General features: G+C 41.3%; 1 non-coding gene across 1 annotated transcript; it reads right to left on the minus strand.

Moving 5' to 3' along the window:
• Window positions 1-20,482: 20,482 nt before the first annotated feature.
• On the minus strand, window positions 20,483-20,554 carry TRNAW-CCA (transfer RNA tryptophan (anticodon CCA)). The gene has a single exon. It is a non-coding gene; the product is annotated as a tRNA-Trp (tRNA).
• Window positions 20,555-22,201: the final 1,647 nt, after the last annotated feature.

A 22,201-nucleotide genomic window follows, 5' to 3' on the forward strand; every position in this document is an offset into this window, starting at 1 on the left:
TTGGTATTCTTTTCTACAAAAGAAGTGTTCCACTTCTCTGAGGGAAGGAACAGTTGTATTACAAATAAGGTGTAGCATAGCAATGAAGTGATGATGGAAATATCTTGAAACATTAACAGGATCTAGAGAGCAGAGTTCTCCAGGTGTTAGTATATCTATGTTTGTTTTGTTTTTGTTTGTTATGTGTAGGAAATCATGTAAATCTTCCCATGCATATTCTGCACAATTTAATGTAACACACCAAGTGAGTGGGCCAAGGTTCCTTATCATACAACGTACATCTCTGTGACGTCGGAACCAGTATTCTTTTGTACCACGCATGTTTGCTAACAGATTTTTAATGCTTGATTGTAGAATCTCATCTTTTCTTGTACTTTTTGTAGTAATTGTGTAGCTGACATATTTTGAAAATGGGTAGCTGATTTCAATGTGTGTGCAACTCCGTAGCATAGAGTTGCTAATTCACTTTCAAAGAGTAGGTAGAATATGTATTCCACATTTTGTCTAAATATGGGATCTTCAGAATACATTTGTAAAGAGCAGTATTCTGATGCTGTTATCTGAGTGGGTCTATCATCCTCCTTTCCCAGTAGGAAAGAGTAGAGGAAAAGCACATGCTTCTATACTTTTTTCACATATTCTGATTGATGATCCTTTGGTTTGTGGCATTTGGTAGGTTTCCAGTGCATCATGGAGTTTTAAGAGTGTAATAGATGAATTGTATAATGGTCTAAAATATTGGATACTGTTGCAGGATCTAGAAGTTGAAATTGACCAGTTTCTGGTGACTCTTCAATTATTTCAGTGGTTTCCCTCAGGTTTTCTTCAATATTAATGTCTTTGTAGTATTCATTATTGTCTTTTAGATAGTGCAAAGCTTATCTAACTTTATGTAAATCCACGAGTTGTTGCCAAATTTTTTTGTCTTTTGTAGGTACACTATTTACTAAGACAATTAAAGATTGATCTATTGGACGTTGCACTCCCAGAGTGCGTACATTTTCTTTCAGATCTAATGGTAAATAAACTACTTTGCCACAAATGCCTTTGACTAATTCAGAGGGAGTTATTTTTGCTGTTTTTGGTTGAAGGCGTATTATTGCTTGAAATGTGTGCACTGTTTGAATTATGATGTTCTCATATAAATTGAGTTGTTGCAAGGGTTTTGGTCGTGGGAATAATTCCAAGTTATTTGTGATAGCACGTGAAGGAGTTAAGGAGTTTGGTTGTTGTCAAGTTTTGCAGTGCAGTAACTGCAAAGTATTAATGAGTCCATTATTTCATATTTGTTTTCTGCTATAAGGTAGAGAGCTAATTCAAACCATTTGGAATCTCCTTTGTCTTCTATTTTCTATAATATGTCTATAGTTTTTGTGCTACTTTTATAAAAAGTTCTGCGACAACACACACACACATGGTTTGGTGCTTCAGCGGATGTACTTTTAAATTTTAGTATTTCTTTTTTGTATGTGTGTAGTAAAAGGTTGCAATCTGTACAATCTTTGCTAGTATGTTGTAAAGCTATTGTATTTTGTAAGTGGCTTTCCCTTCCAAAATATTTTCTCTGGATATGCTCTATTTCTTCGAGTAGGTCTTTGGCTGTACCATGTAGAAGATTGTTATTTAAATTGGCTAGTGCTAAAGCAGGACATTTGGCATAGTACAGTTTATGGACTAGATTTCTTGTAGTTGAATGATGTGTTGATATCATTTTGACATGACGGAAGGTGCTTTTGCAAATAGGTCCTGAAATGCAGGCTAATAAATGCCTGGTAGTCCTGTGTATTTACGCACTGGATAGGTATCCACATTTTGATTTTGTCTTTGACTTTGTATGCTTCTTCATTAAAATTTGGTTCTGTGCTCGTGGTGTGACTCCATTCACCTCCACAGATATTTAAGAAGTTATATTTGTTGACACGTTGTTTATTGAGAAGTCTTTTTGTAGTTTAGTAGTTAGTTTTGGTAGTGTTTCATTCTGGTTAAAACTAAAATAAATAACTTCCTTTTGAGAATGATTGCACTGTCTATGAGAGCTTCTAGGATTAATTTTCTACGGTAGGTTTTAAGAGTTGTGCTTGATTTCTCTCCTGATTTTGTAAGATTCCGAAGGACTCTGTGGCGGAACATTTTTTGTAAAATACCTTTTTTGGTATGGTTACTTGTCACTACATCAAGATTTATTGGAGCAGTGTTAGTACTGCTGGTAGCTGAATTCTTGTTAATCACTGTTTCATTTTACATTTTGAAAGAGGAGGCAACGTTTCTGTACTGGAAGCTTGTTTTGTTTCGTTTAATGACTGTATTAGCTGTTTTGTTTGAACATTTTGTACAAATTCTGCTAGGGATGGATGCTCATTTTGGACACTTTTATTTTGATTTGCTCTATTTCTGCATTGCTTTCTACAGACTTGCTTTTTGGTGAGCATTCTTTGGGGACTGTTGGGAAAAAAAAACAAGGTATGGGTTGGTTGCAATGTATGTGTGATGTGTGCATGAGTGTCTGAGTATGATTTTAAGGATGTATGTGGAGGTGTGTGATTGTGCAGTGGCCAGCTACAACAAGTTGGGAAGGCTATTCTTGTATTTGTGTGATACTGTACCGTGGTTCAGATTACAATACAAAGTAAGCTAGTGGTTAGGAGAAGCACTAATACTAAATCTAATGCTATAGTATCAAAACAGTTCTTTGTTCTGCAATACTAACATTCTAGGGGCTGATTTATGGAAGTTGTGTGCTGAAAAATGGGGATTTGTGTGCCATTCTGTCCACGAATCATTGTTTAACACATGGGGATTTGTGGGCATAATGGCACACAAATCCCCGTTTTTCAGCACAGAAATTCCATGAATCAGTCCCACAGTGTGTTTGAGTAACAATTAGAACATTATGGTAGTGTTGTACTTACTTTTTTGTACAGAATGAGTAGGTTTCTTTTGAGTTGTTGTTTGTAGTTCAGATGCTGCTGCTTTTCAGGAGAGTGGTCTTCACTGCAATTGTAAAAGAAAGAAGTTAGTGAATATGTCTGTTTATGAGGAGATAGAAGAAATAATTATATACTTATTTAGCTTTTTTGTAGGGTAAATGCAGAAACTGTATAGAAAAGCATGGATTGTATGCATTTGTGTAGGTGTGCATAATAAAGCAGAAGGATGTGATGTAGAGGCACTGGTATTATTTCAGCTGGGAACTTTTCTAATGATAGTGTCCATCTGTGTGAGTGTATAAAGATGCATGAACTCATCCTGGCTGTGTGTAATTTTATAATGCACTACTAAGTGTTTTTATACAATTATACTGTTATTTCTCCCATCTTTTAATATGAAATTACACTTTTGTAGAGAGCTGTGTGTGTAAAAATAAAATTTAGATAGCATTAAGGTTTGGAAGTGACAGTTGATTATAGCAGATGGGAAAAATGACAGTAACTTTTTTTAGGTTATACAGGTTAAGTGGCAGTTACCCTGTTTATATGCATTTATAAGAGTTGTACATGTACTGTGCAAAAAATATGCATACCTCTAGTTTGTATTCATGTATGTGAATATGCATGAAGCAGCAAGTAGAAATCCTGGAGACTGGTACAGTAGTTTTTGTTTTTTGGTGCTTTCCAATGATATGAGACTTGATCAAAAGTACTTTTGAAGTGCTGAACTATGATGATGGAGTTAGATGTAGAGGTCTTGGATGTGATTGGTGGATGGTTGTGTGACTGCTTTGCTGTATCCAATGAGGGAATGCCACAGAGAGTCGAAAGGGTAGAATGGATGTCTGAGAGTTGCGTACTCCGCGGACACCGCAGCTGTGTACGGACAGGGCGTGCCACATCTGGCGTTTCCAGTAAATCCAGCATGGAAAGTGGACTGTACGGATTAGCCAATCAGCAGTTGAGGTTGTGGATTTGTGTTGAAAGAGGCTGTGTGTAGTGAAGATGGCAGAGGTAGAGAAAATCAGGGTGTTGGTAGTTGGAGATATGTTTGTGCATGGTTTGGAGGTGTATGCTAAATGCAGGAATGTGGCAAACAATTTTGATGTTAAAGAAGATGGTATTTCTTTATCTTTTATGGGAAATGCCATGCTGTTTTGGAACATAAGGGTTGCTTTGGAGAAGCTTATGTGAACATTTTAGGAGTGAATAAGGAGTGAAATAACAAAACCAAAAAAAATACTAAATAAAAGGTGTCTCAATCATCTGCAAAAAAACAAAAAAACTGCTCTTTTCAGAGCCAACCTCAAAGGGGAAATGGGGCACAGTATTTAAATTTAAAATCATCAAGCTCAGATTTTTCGATATGTCCGCAGACATGGCGGTTGTCCGCGGACACCGCGTATTACATACGGGGATTTTGGGGTGGAGAGGCATGCAAATGAGAATGAGCAGAGAAAGGGCTTGGTCAATAAAGTTTACTGGGTGTGTTAGTAGATGGTCTGGAAGTAGATAATTCAAATGACAAGAAGAAATGTATTAACCTTATTCATATATTGTGCCAATGGCTGTCAACCCAAAAAATATTTCCGGTTAATCATCTGCATCTAAGCCACTCCAGAGAGATCAGAGTTCTCGCTCTCATGGCTTAGGAGTTGTACCCTCTTTATTTTGTAACAATGAAGTGCAAATGAACATCAAATTACATACATGGAGGGGTAGGCCATGTAACAGGGGTAGGGGATTTCGAATGTACAGACAAAAAAAACACAGGTTTCACTTTTGGCCTACAAACAAAATACTAACCGGAAAATATAGAATTGAATTAAATTGGGTGTAAAGACGATTACAGGCGGCTCTGGAGTGGGTAGATATGTACCAAATAAAAAAAAAATAGCTAACATTAATACTATTATAGCTGTAATAGGCAAGAGTATAAACAAGTATGAGGACCGATCGAATCAGGAGAAATTAAGTTCTCGAGTAAGTAGAGGGTGGTGCGTGAAGTAGTATCTGTGAGCACCCAACTGCGGCATACTCGGGAGGATAGCTCAGGGACAATGGTATCACCTTGGAAACAAGACAACACGGAGCACCACAGGTTCGATCCCCAGCTCCGCACTTAGAAACCTCTGGGTATTAAGCACGTTATAAATAACCTATCATATCATATCATATCATAGTACATTTGTTATTGGTTAAATAAGTATGTGATAATGGATTATTTGGCTGGGCATACACAAATCAGGGGAAAGTGGTGGTGGGAGGGAGGCACTTCTCTCGGAAATGAAAAAGTTAAGCTTCCATTACTTCCCTCTGCCCAAGATTTCTTTGCTCACATTGGTAAAGTTCCACTTCCATCTGTATTATTGGCAGCATTGCAGGATATGCTCCCATTCGCTCAATAGTACCTGACCATAATCTTGTAAAATCCCAGTCATGTCTCTATACAGCGACTCTCTGAATGTACTCAAGATTTCACTGAAATGAATATAAACATCTGTTTAGATAACAGTTCTGCTGCAAGAGCAGATATAACTCCTTAGATCTTGCATGCCGGCTCTATGATCAGGATTGTGCCATTAGGATTACGGACAGCCCATAGACTGGGTCACATTTTCAATCAGGGAGCACTCTCTTTCACCAATTGTTTTCTTTTATCAAATTTTTTCCAATTTTTCAGTATTTCTTGCCTGAAATTAATAGTCCTCTCATGCGATCTGATTCACTATTAATTGAAGGTGTGCCCTGGCTCTAACATGGGCTATAGAGAACATTGCTATATGATTTCCTGCGAGTATTGTTCATCATTGGGGGACATTTGGTGGGAAATAACCCTAATCTAGACAAGCCAGCATTCTCTTTTGACATTATTTTCTGTTCTTTCAGACTGACGTTTTCAACTGAACTGCAAAAGCCTCATCATGAAAAGCTTTTAAGGTAAAATTGCTGTGTAATCGTAGCTATGTTTATGCATTTGTTGATAGCTCTGATTTCTTTTTTTTATATACATAACAACAAGACTACCAGTAATTCTGTCTTTTTCTGTGAAACGGTTAAAGTGGACTGTTGTCTACATATGCATCAATCAGAATGTCGAAAGCGGATTCACAATTGGGGTGGGTGCCTTCGCACAGCCACCTTTACATTAAAGGTAAATCAAAGGCTTTGATATGCTGTTAATACTTTTCCTTGTCATGGTATATTTCAAAACCATGTTTTATCTGCCAATTGAGCTTCATAGCTACTGACACATGTTATTACTATGATATATGAAAGGACTGGAACATGCTCCACTACATACATGAAGTTGTACGTAAGAAACCCAAGAAAAGGGCATTTAATCATTCTTTTGGAAAAACCTTGGCAACAATGTCATTTTTCTCCATGTCTAAAATCGATCCTTTCCCACATCACCTTTCCTGGGATGTGTTTCTCACTCTATCTTTGGAAGACTGTTTCAATTTCAACTCCATTTTTGCCTACCTAACAGATGAGGATTTAGGGAAGACGCCTCGCTCAGAGATTCTTATGCCATCCCAATTTCTAGATTTTACTTTAATGTGATATAGGCAGACCGGGACTCGAATGTGCGCTCGGACGCCTTGTCTTTGTCTGAAGGTCAGGATTGACGTCAGAGCGTCAGAATGTGTGCTGCAGCGTGCCATAGATGTACATAAATGACATCAGCAGCATAGCGCCTCCATGGGTGGCGACAGAAAGGCAGAAAAACCATTTTAGTGCACATTAGATTCCCAGTCTGCCGTGACCGCGGCACGCCCCCACCCCTTTTTTTAATGGTACGGTAAGTGCATTTACATTCACAATGGCAAACAAACCTTTGCTTTCTTGTAGAGCTGTTTCCACCCCTCCCCCATTTATTATGACTAATCTTTTGACTCAGAACTACTTATGATCCATAGTAATGGTACGCGCGACACACGTCTCTTCACGCTCTGAACGAGCAGATTAACGCGAGAGAGATTCTGCATCTATTACAACTATGGCACTTTTCAAATCTGGATAAGCTGATTAAAGCATGTGCGACTATGCATTCATTGCAATCTTCCCGTCACTACACAAGGTGGTTCTATGTTCATTTTTCACCAGTCATTTTTCCATGGGTTTTTTGGCAAAATATTTTAGCTGGGAAAACCCATCGAAAAATATGTTTTTTTCTTTTTGATGTGTCCCTTCAAACTCCCCTTCCCTATTAATGTAATCTATTCATGATCCCCCACCACTATATAGCCTTCCTTTTTAATGGGTTTTTTTTAGAAAAATAATTCAGCTTAAAAAACCATCGAAAAAATGACAGGTGAAACATGTACCCACAAGGTATATGTCATGAGAGGACAAAGGCAGGGACTATGGCAAGGGAAATGTGCACAAGATCTTGCAGTGAAGAGCTTTGAGTGAAACAGCATGCACTCAGGAACCAAGACACACGTACACTGCAACCCAGGATGTGCAAGTAGAGCATGATAAGAATACGGGTAAGATCTCAGAAGCTCGTTATTATTACAAAGAAAGTCAGAAAGCTCCTCACCCACAGTTGCTGTTACAGGTACTGTCATTGCTAAGCCCACATACAGGACAAGCAACGGCCTGATCTGTGAGCTAACTCCCTTGATGGTATTGTATAAGGTAACTTAAAGACAATACTCGCCTGAAATGTTCACGAAGCCCCCAAACCCTGTTGATCAAACAAGGACCTAGAAAAGCTATAACAGCAAAGGGAGGCTAACTTAATACATAAGACTCATGACAACGGATAAGTAGGAATAGTGGTTACAGAATAGTGAGGAAAACATAGGCATTCACACATGAGCTGGATACAACAGCACACTACATCTAACAATCAATATGGAACAAAGGAAAAAGTGCAAGGGAAAACGAGAAAACAAAATAACAAGTGCAAAATCTCCCAGCGACCCCCTCCCACCCAGAGAAGGAAAATGGGACAAAATGGAAAAACCTATGAATGAGGGGAGTCTTATGATGTCCCGGGAGGACAGCTCAGCGGCAACATGCTCGCTTTGGAAGCAAAACGAAACGAAGCAACACAGGTTTGATCCCCGGGTCCGCGCTTAGAAACCTCTGGGTATTTAAGCACGTTATATATATATGCAACTAAGACAAAAACAATTACATAATTAAAAAAGAAAACAATTCCTGTAACAGCGCCTCGATGCCCGCGGGCTGTGTGAGCGCGTTAAAAATGCAAAATAAATAAATAAATAAAGGTTGCACTGCAGAAAAAGGCAACGTAAAAGGAATAAAGAACACAGACAAACTAGGCTGCACAGAAAAAGGAAAGCACTGGGAAGTGCTGACTGCCAAACAGAAGAGAGAAAGGGAATCCAGCAAGCAGAAAATACTAATAACCATACTAACGTCAAAATCCAGGGTAAGGTAACAAGAAATAAAAAACTAGGCATTAAGCTAAGAACCAGAAACAATGGACCATTTAACAACAGGAACACTGCATCAATAACCAGCGCTGGATTGAAGAAAACTGAGGTTTTTAAAGCTGGCTGACGAGAAGACGCCACAAAGGTGTGCTGCTTGCTAGAACCTGCAAGCCACTGGTGCTGCTTATCCTCCATCCAACCTTGTGCTGCAAGGGTGGAGATGAAGCAGTGGGCCAGGCATTCTGGGAAGCATAGTCTTTTGATTAAAGCAGCATACTGGCTGTCAAAAACCTGAAATGGATCTGGAAAGGAAGTAACATGGTGCATAAGGATTTAGCGCTCTCAAATCACCACATTTTAATAAAAATAATTGTTCTCTTCTTTCTTTTCCCTTTACCGCCAGGGCATCTGTTTGGTCCTGAGGAAGGCGGGTATATCAACTTCACCGAAGCGCTTTTTGTTGCACAATAATACATGTGCCACAATATGTTTTAATCCAGTTAGCGTCAACCCTGGCTCTTATACTCACAGCTGCTATGACTTACTGCACTTTGTCACTTTCACTTATGCTTTCACTATTGGAATTTACTATTCACACTAGTCCACGTTGCTCTTTGTGAATGTAATAGATTTTTTTTTAAAGAAATGTTTGTACTTTGTGAAATGATAAAATATGTCTTAGTATTTAATCCAGATAAATGACAATAATAAAAATGTAATCTGAGTGAAATAAATCACTCTCCTTTTTGAATAACTAGGTTCCATTAGATTAATTCTAAAGTTTGAACTAACTGACGTTAGTAGTTGATATGTATACACCAGGAACAATCTGTGGTGTGTTCAGTTCAACTCCCCAATTCCTTTGTGACTAGGGGACAACTCCCTCTTGTATATTCTTTTTTCCTCTACTGGGCATATGGACAGCTTTAATGCCTAAACTATGTCAAAAGCAATACATTAAGTGCAATAATGTGTTCTTTGAAGCCGTAGGGCAACTGGATAGGAGGTTATGTGAACAGGCCTGATTCTTATTAGAACATCATAGTGTAGAGGAGGAGCCAAGTTCCCCTACCTCAGCCACCTCACCCTTATTGCCTATATGCCTGGAAGCCGGATGCAAAAACCTTGCAGTACCAGTGAAAATAGTGCTACCTAGGAGAATCCTGGAGGCAAAGTTCCCATTGAGAAAAACGTACCTGCATACAAGAAAATACGATGGCCATTTGAATCAAATCCTGCAAGAAGCGGAGAAAATGAATGGCAAAGACGAATGGTGACATCACACATATCTGAGCTGACGTGTCTAGAAAAGATGCAGAGACTAGAGAATGCAAATATTCTATAAGGCATCAATATCAGAACTGGTAGAGATACCAGGTCAGCTTACACATGTACAGATGCAATAGGAACACAAGCAGATACAATAATCCGGAGGCTAGCTTAACAGTGAATAGATTGCGGAATGCGCCAATATGTACATATGTGCCTAAAGAGTAAAGGATGGATGGTTCCACTACGTGTTACAGCAGTGCTGGACTTTAAAAAGAAAGCCTAATTTTTAGTGTGTTGCAGTAAGAAAACAAATGAATTACCAAGTGAATCTCAGAAAGGCGAGGTTAGATGAGCCATGAAGCCAAGCTAAGAAGCCAAGGTTTTATCAGGCTGGAGTGAACTGACATTGGATACAAAATCAAGTGAAAGAACAAAACTCCTGTTCAGAAGGCATGGACAAAAACAAGAAGATGTCATAGGTCTGTTAAAGAATAGTGTTTTAATACAGTGAAAGCTCGAAATCAGGGTCTTTAGTCACGTGGAAGGATGAAGTTGGACGAGAAAGATGCTCACACCTACGCATGAGGGCACCGCGCGCCTTTGCTCCCCTGAATTCTCCACAGTACAGAAAAACTCAAGGCCCAGCTTCAAAGCCTAATTGAGTAAGCAGACCACTGAGGTAATGATGGATTGATATGCTAATTGGTGGGAAGCTATGGTTAAGACAAGCTCACCAGCACCTGAAAGGCCAGCCTGCATGCTGCTAGATGTAGGTGGAAAAGTACTGACGAAGGTTAGAGTTCCAACCAATTGTAGGGGACCACGTAATTAAGGGTCCTATAGTTTGTGTAGCCAATGGGATGTTGTGTATTCAGTGACGTTCATAGTGGCCCTTTTGAAGGGAGTGCTTAGTTGCCTCACCTGATGTTAAGAATCCAATTACTTTCACTCACTGTCCCATATTAGTATAGAACATATACTTAGATGTTCACTAAGAGCCCATCACAGTTGCCATTAGGTTTTTGTAGTTTGCCACGTAGGATGACATTGGTAGTGATGTAGGTCAACGTCAATGACGACGAGTTTTGGATATAAAAGCTCTGTTTTTTATTAAACTAGCTGAGTAAGCGGATCGAGCAAATTCGTTGATGTTTGTTTTACTCCCTGTTTTAGACTATTGATAATAAAACAGTTTTCCTTTTTTGCCAACTACCTGAGTTGTTTTGATTATTGATGTATGAATAAAATCTGCATCCCCATCCATCTCGAGGGTAATTGCTACTCATCTTAAAGGCCTGAGGTTATTCAGTTCACTTGGTAGTGGAGAGGATGGTTTCAAAAATCCATCACCATAAGTAAACTTTGGAGTCCCGGCAATATCACACAATCTCTGCCATTCGATTAACAGGACATGATGCTCCCCTTAGGTAGTTGTCTAGTTTAAATTGCTAAAATCTTGCAAGTAGGGTGTGACGGGTCCCTCTGGTTTCAGACAGCATCCCCTCCCACGGTCTACGAGAAGCTGAACGAACGGGAAGTTGGAGAGGCGGTAAAAGAGGCGTACGATCCCGAGAGTGGGAAGACGAACATGCAAATGGTGAGTACAAACTGAGCAAGATGGCAAAACTGTGCATGGGCAATGAGTGATGAGAAGTAATAAGGGAAAGATGAGTAATGGAGGGATGTGGATTAAACATAACTTGAGAATAAGAGTGTTAAATATTAAAGAGAAATGGACTTGTGTGAGGCCAAGCAATTAAGAGGCTTCTACGTCATCCGTGAGGAGAATGCCACTATAATAGAATACGCCCTGTGTCTGTGTTTTAAAGAACGTAACAGAAGAAATCTTAACCTAAAATCCCATAGCGGATGACGTAGAAGACGAGTTTAGTTAAAGACTTAACTTAAAGAGGTTGATTTGTACTCCGTAGGAGTATTGATTTAGAGGGCAAGATGAATCTTACAGAAAAGATCGTAAGAGATAAGAGATATATTTGACCGGTTCAGTATGCCTGTTTGTCTGTTCGTTTTATGTATCTATGTGTTGGTGATGACGTAATAGTTAAAAGTGATTGTTGAAGAAAGGACAAACAGGAGGTTGGAAATTTTAATTGGTTGTTTGAATTTAAGTTGATGGTGTTTTTTAGCAAGATTAAAGTAAAAAAATTGATTTAAAGCGACTGGACCCTGTGACGATTGGTGCAAGGTCATATTAGATTGTTTTTCTGAAAAATATTGTTTTTTAAAATTTGTGCAAATGAGTATTGATGGTCAAGAGTGACGAGTAGAAAATGGAGGATGTCACTCCACTTGTGCACCTCTGCTAGCAATTGCCGAAACATGCACCTAAGCTTAGACAGTATAGTGCGGAATGGGTTAAGGGAACTGCAGATAAAATGTTTATGCCGTGGCCGCAAGGAGGGTCACTATCGAAACGCAGTCCTGCAGCATATGATGACATATTTGCATGCATATATGGGAAAAAAGATAGACAAGCAGCTAGCGAGCTTAGAACTTTGGAAGATGTACCAGGAGGAGAGAGAAGAGCCGTCTCCTATAGATTGGATCCTTAATGTATGTACAGAGGGGGGTGAGGTGCCTTCAGCACTCCCCCCGCTCCACCAGAAATAGACGACGAAAACAAGAAAGACGATGGGTTATACCCATTGAGGGAGCTTAAGGCAGCAACAGGGAATAGCAACCCAGTAAATGAGTCACCTGCACAAAGCAGTGACGAGGGCTCGGAGAAGAATACTGAGAAAAATGTAATTTCTAAGGTCCAGAGGTACAAGGAGAGAAGTGACAAGGAGAGAAGTGATCGAGCAAGTACATCTTTAGATAAAGGAAGAGAAATAAAGAGATGGAAGGGAGAAAGAGATAAAGCTGATGAGTTAGCACTTCTACAGATTGAATGGATGGGTGAACAGATTTTTCTCAAACTCAATGGTAAACGCATTAAGGATTTAAGACAAAGAGAAGATCAAGATGAGCAAGTTAAAAAGGATAGGGGAAGGGAGGAATGATCAAAAGAAGAAGAGGCAGAAAGAAAAGATGGAAGAAGATGAGAGCAGTTATATCAAGATGAACAATTGAAGAAGCCGGAAAAAGCAGAGGAACTAAGAAAACAAAATAACAGACAAAGGGCAATCGATGAGCTGGAAAGGTTAGATAGAAAAAAATAGAAGAGGAAGAACAGAAGTTAAGGGATAAGAGAATACAGAGACGAAAAGATGAGGAGATACCAAGGGCAATCAAAAGAAGGGATAGGAAGAAAAAAGAAGAAGACAGGGTGAGGGAGGAAGCAAGAAAGTGCAGAGAGCTTGATGATGATATAGAATGAAAAAGGAGGCAAAGAGCAGGCGATCTCGATACCGCAATCAAAGAGGTAACGAATCCCGATCCAGAAGTAGCATGGGAGGACATAGAGGAGTTCTTCCTGGAATACAAATCATTACCAGGCCCATCTAGAGTACATCTAGAGGACAAGTTTGACTCTAGAAGCATTGGGGAAGCAATTGATAAAGTTTATCGTGACATGAGAGCCCATAAAGAATTAAAAGGGAAGGTAAAAAATAATTGACTCGAGAGTTCGCAGCTATATGATACAGAGGGAGCCTCATGTAGTACGAGGCCCAAGGAGTTGTCTGTAGATAGACTGACTCTACACAGGGATGAGGAGGAGAGAAGTTATATGAGTTAGGCACAGGAAATGTCAGGCGAAGACAGAGACACTTTCCTTGGAGAGGAGAGGGGTGACGTATGTGGTCCTGAGGGTTGTTTTACAATGGATAAGGAAGTGCGATGGTCAGATTTAGACATACCTATACCTCGGGCGTCAAAATGATTGACGCAGTCAGAGCAACCTGAAGGGCAACCCCATGGTGAGAGGGGGGTGTCACCACCTTATGTAAGCAGATTAAGGTCACTGCCAGGAAGAAGGTAGTGTAGAAATATTATCCCTGACTTGAATAGACTGATGAAGGGGGATGAGAGTGAGTTTGGGGTTTCACAGTTTCCTTTGCTAGAGAAAGGGGGAGCTAGACCACAGCATATACCTTGGCCTCAGATGGACAAGGATAATTTAGCAAACTTCCGAGTTTAACTTCTTGCACTGGGAAATGGATACATGAATTAGAAAAGATGACTGGAGGAAATACATTGTCTATAGGGGACATTAAGGGTCTCCTTATTGCCATCCTTGCAGAGAGAGCTGATGATGTTTGGTCCAGAGCAGAGTATGCTGGTGTTACTACGGTTAACAATGGTCATGGTGGAGCACTGTTCAATAACTGCAGAGCAGCAGTCTGGAAAGCGCGTAGAGTACTGTATCCAGACACGTCCGATATGGGAGCTATAATGACGAAAAAGATGCAGGAAGGGGAAGACCCGCTTGTTTACAATTTATAATTTCCAAGAGCAGTGGGCCTTGGAGACACGTGTAGCTTGGGGGAAATCTATACCTGTGTTCTATCATATATTATGCCAAGGGCTGCCAGATCTGGTACAGAAGCAGCTCAAGAAGTTAGTAGGTATGGAGGCAAAACCGTGGTCAGAAATTCAGCTGACCATCGTACATTATTGCAGACTCTTGTAAGAAAAAAATTGCAAAAATGATGATATCAGGAAAGGCAAAGAGGCGAAGTTAGTGCAAAAGAAGCTATCCAAGTACACCATTGAAGGGGCAATGATAACTAGTGGAGACTGATCGAATTCACAGCAGGTACCAAACATGCCACAGGTGAATAATCAAAGGCAGTTTGATCAGGGCAATAATGGATTTGCTCCATGAGGAAGAGGAGGATTTCGAGGTAGACATTTTTAATATAATCAAGGAAATTGGCAGAATAATCAGGGAAACTTTCAGAGCATTCGAGGTCGGTTTCAAAACATACAGAATGATAAACAAGATATGCAGGATGGGCAGAATAGGAGATTTCCGCCTCCTATATGTTGGGCATGTGGAATGACAGGGCATTTAGCTCATATGTGTAGAAGTCAAGGGTTTGTGCAAAATGGTCAATTTTCAAGAGGGGGACTTCAAACCCACCTGCGTATTCACAGCAGAGTGGAGATGGCTTTGCTCAGAATCAAACAGTGCAACAGGCACAAGCGCTGAGAATAGAGCAAGGTTTGCAAACGCAGCAAGCTGCAGTGAATCCGCGCAAGGGCAGTGGCAGCATTCAACTATGCCGATACAGTAAAGAACAAGTATGGGGCAGTTAATGACTCCTAGGGTAGGAGGTGTCACTGTAGAAGGAGGGAATCCTTTTACATGTACAGGAATGAAGCTGTATCTGCAATAGGGCAGCTCATTGGGAGACTTGATGTGTTCAATAATATACGTGATGCCAAATCTTTGCGAGGAACCGGGGGTAGACGTCAGTATAGTAGCCAAAGGTTTTTCGTTTTTAGTATACACGGGTGCAACACGCTTGTGTATAAAAGAGGGAACATTTGTAATGTCTGGCAATGCCATGAATACTCAAGGTTTCACAGGAGCTACAAGTAGAGTTCCTTTTACTGAAGACCTACCAGTCTCTATAAGACAATGTGACATGTTGGCGCCATTGCTGTATTCAAGGCAGACACCTGTCAATATATTAGGTTGAGATTTGATGACTAAGTTGAATATGACAATCTCGTTTACTGATGAAGGTATAGCATGTTCAACACCAGGAATGCATTTTTTAAACGAGAGTGAACTTATTATGGCGTTTGCAGGATAAGTGACAATGCGAGCAGTTCCATTCGAACCTGAAGTGTTTCATTATGGGTTATGCATTTTGTTGACATGGCTACCATGCCTAGTAGGCAGAACTGTGAGAAGATCCGATGAGTTCTATACAGGCCAAAGATACCTAAGGATAGAGAGGAAGGGCAAATCTTTCCTTTAGAACTACAAGCAGCCATAGTGTGAGGAGAAATGGCCATTGGGGAGGGATACAGAGGGGGGGGATACAGATTAACTGACATCACTGACATCACTGATGAAGATCTGTTTGGAGATCACCCATCTGATAACAAAGTAGTGTTTGAAATGAGCATTACTTATAGGGTACGAGACATCAAACAATAGGTTCCTCGAAAGATGATGATAGCGCAAAAGCGTCCTGAATATTTTGATGAAGACATGGTAAAAGTGCCAGTCTCATTATGGACTACAGGCCCTTATGACGTAGGCCTATTGAAGGGGGTTGGAGAAGTAAAGATTAAATTGAAGCCAGGAGCAATTTTACCTCGAGCACAACAGTATCCTATGTCTCGAGAGGCAGATGAAGGTATTTGTAAGACAATATCTGCCATAATGGATCAAGGCATCTTGGTGACCTCAGAGTCACTGTGTAAAACGTCAGTGTACCCTATCACGAAATCTAAGGGGGGGCATGGGGGCTAATTCAAGACCTTTGCCTGATTAACCAGATTGTAGAGGCCGAGTTCCCTCTAGCTCCTAATCCTGCTACAATCTTATGTAACATACCTGTTGAAGCACAACATTTTACCGTGATTGATTTGAAAATCCCCTTAGACAAAGACTTGCAGGATCTGACATCAATTATGTTAAAAAGCACGAGATTACCTCAAGGGTATTATGAATCTCCATCAATTTTCAATAGAGTTCTCCAGATGGATTTAAGCAATATTAATCTGGAAAGTGTTGTGTTGCAATACGTAGATGACATTTTAGTTTGCAGCACTTCAGAGGAAGAGTGCAGACATGATTCTATTCAGTTGATTATTACAATTCTTGAGAAAGGATATAAAGTTGACAACGAGAAATTACAGTATTCTCAACAAGAAGTGTTGTACATAGGTCAGTTGATTTCGCATGAAGGAAAAAAGGTTACTCCTGAGAGAGTTGAGACTATTTTGAAAACCACGAAGCCACACACAATAAAGCACATGCAAAGATGTCTGGGACTATGTAACTATGCCAGAGCATGGGTCTTTGACTACAGCTCATATATAAGGCCATTATCACAAGCTCTAAAGAAAGCACAGGCAACGCAAGAGGAAATTGTTTGGACTGAGGAGATGGAAGAAGGGTTTGAGGAATTGAAAAAGGCAATTTGTACACCTCCAGTTTTAGGGTTTCCTAATTATGCTGAGGAATTCTTTTTATTCTCCCATATCGATGGTACCGTTATGACAGTAGTCCTCACACATAGAACCACTTTGGGGTACAAGCCCCTTGTATATTACAGTCAGTGGGATTTTAGACCCAGTAATGAGCAGTCATTTTCCTTGCGAACAATCTTTGGCAGCCGCCACGTTCGCCATTGAAAACGCTGCAAGCATAGAGATGGGATGCGCTATGACGTTGTTTGTTGAGCATGCATTATTTGCCATGTTGGAGAAACCGAAAGGTACGTTGACTTCTCAGAGGGCTTCTGCTGCGAGGTAGTCATATCAAATCCGGCGATTAAAATTGTTCGATGCAAATTAGTGAATCTTGCCATGTTTGTAGCTGAACTACTGGCAGAGGATGAGCATGCGCATGACTGTTCGATCTATGAAGAGTTCTATGATGAAATCCCTAGGATAAAATAAAATGCTTTGGCAGGGGGAGAAATAGTTTTTATTGATGGTTCTTCAAGGATACATCAAAATGATGGGCATAGATATACACACTGTGCTGTGGTAAAACACACAGCCAATGGGGAGTTCCAAACATTGGTAAGTGCACGACTACCATCTCATTATTCAGCACAAGCTGCAGAGTTAGTGGCAATGATAGTTGCGCTCGTGAATCATGCAGACCAGGAAGTAACAGTGTACAGTGACTCTGTCTATGTGACATCAGCGGTACAGACAGGATTAGTACATTGGAAAAGGAGGGGCTCCCTCCAAGCGGATGGCACTCCAGTACAGCATGCTGCTTTGTTAGACAGGCTTATCAAGGCACTACAACTCCCAGTAGCCATCGCAGTCGTTAAATGCACAGCTCACACTAAAAATGCAGATTTGATCTCACGTGGAAATCAAGCAGAAGACCATGAAGCCAAATGTGCTGCATGTTCAGAAATGATCATGTCATTTGATACGCCTAATGTAAATGAGAAAATGGTGGTAATGATGAGTGTGTCTGAATCCTATAGTAATCTTTCAATAGAGGTCCAGGGAGAAGAACCTCAAGATGAGAAGGATCTATGGACATGAAGAGGGTGTTCTTTACAGCCCTCTGAAGCATTGTGGCGACAAGACAGAACTGGTAAACCAATAATGCCTGTAGCTTTATTAAGTGTGGCGCTGGAACAGCTACACTACCCTGCGCCCACAACTAGAGAAATCCTTGCTGCAACTATTGCAGAGGATTGGTTTGTACCAAATTTATGTTATTAATATATTTATATATTTATATGCTGCAAGTATGAAATGGGTACAGATACATGATTGTATTAGTCTGTCCCTTTTCACAATGGATTGAAGCTGGTCCGTGTACACATCCAGATTCCACCTGTGCAGCAAAATCCTTAGTGCGAGAAGTATTTCCTTGATGGGGAATATGTGAAGTATTAAGATCAGATACTGGTCCTCATTTTGTGAATCACATTTTTGAACAGATTAGCTTGTTGCTGGGAATAAAGCACAAGTTTTCTTTGTCTTATCATCCACAAGGAAATGGGATCTGTGAGAGGCTCAACGCCTTGCTTAAAAAAAGAATAGCCAAGTTGAGGATTACCTTGAAGAAAGGGTTGGTTGCATTGCCTATCACTGGTATTATATGCATTGATGAACCAACCAGGTTCAGACCACCATCTTACCCCCCATGAAATAGTGACAGGAAGGAGAATGAGGACATCCCTCACACCTCCATCCAGAGTTATAAGTGATGCCCAGCCAATGTCAGAACCGTTAGGAATGGAGCTACATGACTATCTTACTTGTATGACTTCAAGTATCTCTGTCATTTCAGATCAGCTACGGCGAAAAGGGTGTGGGGCAATAGAGAACATAGAAGGAGATGCTTCAACAAGTCGATTTCAAGAACTACGTATTCCTAAAGTGTTCCCCAGAGATGCAATCCTAATCCGCAACCATACGAGAAAGAAGTGGGACGAGCCCCGCGTCAACAGTCCTTTTATCATAGAAGACGTCACAACGTCTGCTGTCAGAGTTCAGCGCAGACGTGCTTGGACTTTTCTGGGAGCAAGCATTCGGGAAGAATCTCAGCACGGGCATACTAGGTCTATGACGAGAAAGAAGGACGCAGACGCTTTTAAGTAAAGACATAAAGTTCATTAGACTGTGGCTTATTTTGGAACACTCTTTTCAGTTATTTGGGGGAAGAGTTAATGGAAGATATCTGTTCTTGAGCCACAGGAGTTTTTTGACATTGGACTCAGGCATGCTTAAGGCTTGATAAGAAGAAAAATATGCCAGATCTTGATTTTGTTTTTGACAACTGGAAGAGGGTACAATACCCTGATTAATTTCTCACTGAGTTCTTGTTCGGATTTGCTCATGGTGGTACCCAATGACAAGGTTTCATGGATCATATTTGAAGTATTTCTTTTTGTGTTCCACACATATCCTGCAATTGTGGGGAGAACTACTAGCGTTCACGTTTTCTTGTATGATCCTCAGAATGGTCCGATCGTAAGGAGATTGCTCACAGCGATAATTGAGTAAGTTCTGCAGCTTCCTGAGTACAGTGGGGAAAGTGCAAATGCCCCTATCAGCTGACAACCAGGGACGTCTCTATGGGGGGGGGAAATGGGACACGTGCCCCGGGCCCCCCATCCTGGAGGGGCTCCCCCTGGGCGTAAGACATGGGGGGATGGAGGGGACAAATCCCCCTCACAATCTTAAGTGGGGGGATACAATATCGCCTCCAGTTTGTGTGTACTGGATCCATCTGCGCACTGATGCTTGCAAACTTCAGACTCTGTCTGAAGTTTGCATGCAGAAGGCGTGGGCCGACGCTGTGGTTTCGATTCCCATCCATGCCATGGCATGATTGATTCACTGTACAACAACAGTGGGGGAGGGGGAGGAGGACGACGCAGGCCCACGAGCAAGAGTTGTTGACAACTGTTGCTCGTGCGTTCCCCTCCTCCCTCACCCCCAGGGAATATGGCACGTGCCAGTGCAGGCTGTGCTGGAGTGCGCAGTGCACTTCTGCGCAGCTTGCCAGCCTCCCTCATCTTCCGAAGCCAAGCCAGGCAGCAACGCGTGCTTTGGACTGGAGGCTTGTGACGGACCGGTGACGAAGGACGGTGAGAAGAAGACTGATTGTCTGCTGCTCAGCTCTCTCTGTCTCAGGTAGGTTGGCAATGGTGCAGTGTTGACCAGGACTCTGCCATTAGACTGTGACATGTCCTCATAGAAGATCAGGTTATCAGCCGTCTCTGTGGTGCAATTTTGGTGGTTCAAGCCCATCCAGGAACGCATTTGTTTTCTTCATCTTCCATTTTGTTTGATGCTGGCTCTTCACCCCATTATACAGCCAACTCAAATGCCAAGAACAGAGATGGCCCACAAAGGCGGCGGGCGCAGGCCCCAGTATTAATAGCAGCAAGTTCCTCTGCTTCCTTTCCAAACACATTTAACAGCTAAAAGCGTCTTATTTGTACAGTGCATTTCTGTACACCCAGCGCTCGCCCTAAAGGTATACAGCTGAACATGCCCCTGTTGGCATGAGTGGGGTGGGGCTGTTTTCCTTCACTGTGTGCAGCAGGATTGCCCCAAGTGCACAACAAAAAGCATCAACCGCCGGACACTGGGGGATAATTCTATGGGTGAACACGTAGGTTTATCAAACAGTTAAGGATTAACTCTGCGTCTTCTCTGCGCAGTTTTTGGCAAAACGACCACAGGATTTAAAATAATGTTACTTTTAATCGCTCAAACAAAAAATCGAGACTCACTTGACCCAGACGTGATTTGAACACGCAACCTTCTGAGCTGGAGTCAGACACGCTACCGTTGCGCCACAAGGTCCTGTGTATGGGACCTCTTGAGGATCTCATCTGTGGTCAGCTGTGGCAGTGAGGCAGGAGCCACTTCATGCACCGACACTGAAAACATACCTCTGATTTCATACATGCAAAACCTGCCTTTTGAACAGGGGAAAGGCAGAGTAAAGCATCAGGGGACACAGCAAATGCAGGCAGTTGTCAAACGCATCTGCTCCACAGAAGGTTTCTCACATGCGGCTTATCTGGGAAAATAACCCATGTTATAGTGAATTTGTCTTCATCCATCCCACACTCGTGTACATGCCCGGAAACAGGGGCTCACACCTTTCAGTTGCTTTGAAAAAGATGCACTTGTTCTTCCGTTCATTTCAAATCGTGTGCACATTTCCAATCGCCTTTCTAATTGATAAATGAACACAGAGCAGCCAATTTTCTTCCAAAATTAATCCTTTATTCTGTCCCTGACACAGCCATAGGTTATGGAAGGGGGCGAGGGGTCTTTTCATGGGAGTCTCTGAAGTATCAGAAAAGCTGTTTGTTTTCTAATTGGTTAGACAAAATCTCCAAAATCACTACCCAGCACAGTTAATGTGTAGGATTATGGGGCAGTAGTCTGAACTCTGAAAAATATTGTGTGCCGCCAGATGCAAACCATGCCCTCATTTCTGTTGGTATGGTTACGTCAACATAAACTAGCAACTCAGTCCCTGAAGATTAGCAATGTTCATTGATGTGTATTTTATTTTATGTACTGCAGTTTTGTCCCCCCCTGTAAAGAGCAGCTTGTTTTTGGCATCTTTGTTTGCAGATATTAATTCAACAGGAAAGCATAATTAAATAAGTATATAAAGAAATATAAAGGAATGCATGAATAAATTAATCTGTATTCATCTGGGGGCATTTCTAAATAAGGTGGGTAGTCTTGTGGTTTGTAGGGTAGCGTCATTAGGTGTTGGCTTGATGAGGATGTGAGAGATACTCATTTTACTAAATGCGGTGGGGGAGGAAGCAGGGTAGTGGGGCCACAGAAGTTACCATTCATTTTGGTGGTGCATCGGCAAGAATGAGTTTGGCGTGGCCCCAGTAAATCACACATGCACAATGCAGAGTATTGTGGTCCTCATATTGCCTTGGTTTCCAGCCCATCAATGTTATACCAAAAGTAAAACTGCTCAGGTGTTTGAACGCATCACTGATAATCTCACCCGGGGTGGTACATTTGAAACTGCTAACAATGTACTGCTCATTCTCTGGGGGTAATATCTCACATTGGCAAATGGGCATTGGTGCACTATGAGGTGGGTGCAATGGATCTGTGCTGCCGCAGAGATTAACCAGTACAAGAGGTTGAAAAGAGGTGTGGGGTTTACTGGTGTGTAGATATCCAGTACACAGAGTTGTGACAGAGCGTGGGAACGGCCACTGATTGACCTGTCAATCAAGGGGATATGTGGCATGGAGGGGGACATGAAGGGGAACATGAAAGGAGCAACAGGCATGCCAGTGGGTGTCAAGGAGAGTATAGGCAGCAGTGGGATGATGGAGAAGTGTGTAAGGGGTGTCAATGCCAAGAGCACAGGGAGTGCCAGCTGAAGATGCTGGGATACAATTGATGTAATGCTATGGCGCATATCATTGTCTTTTGCTATTTAAGCTCATGTTGTTCCTT

This window comes from Ambystoma mexicanum, chromosome 5p (assembly GCF_040938575.1).
Source record: "Ambystoma mexicanum isolate Mex_15411 chromosome 5p, UKY_AmexF1_1, whole genome shotgun sequence".
NCBI classification, from domain to species: Eukaryota; Metazoa; Chordata; class Amphibia; order Caudata; family Ambystomatidae; genus Ambystoma; species Ambystoma mexicanum.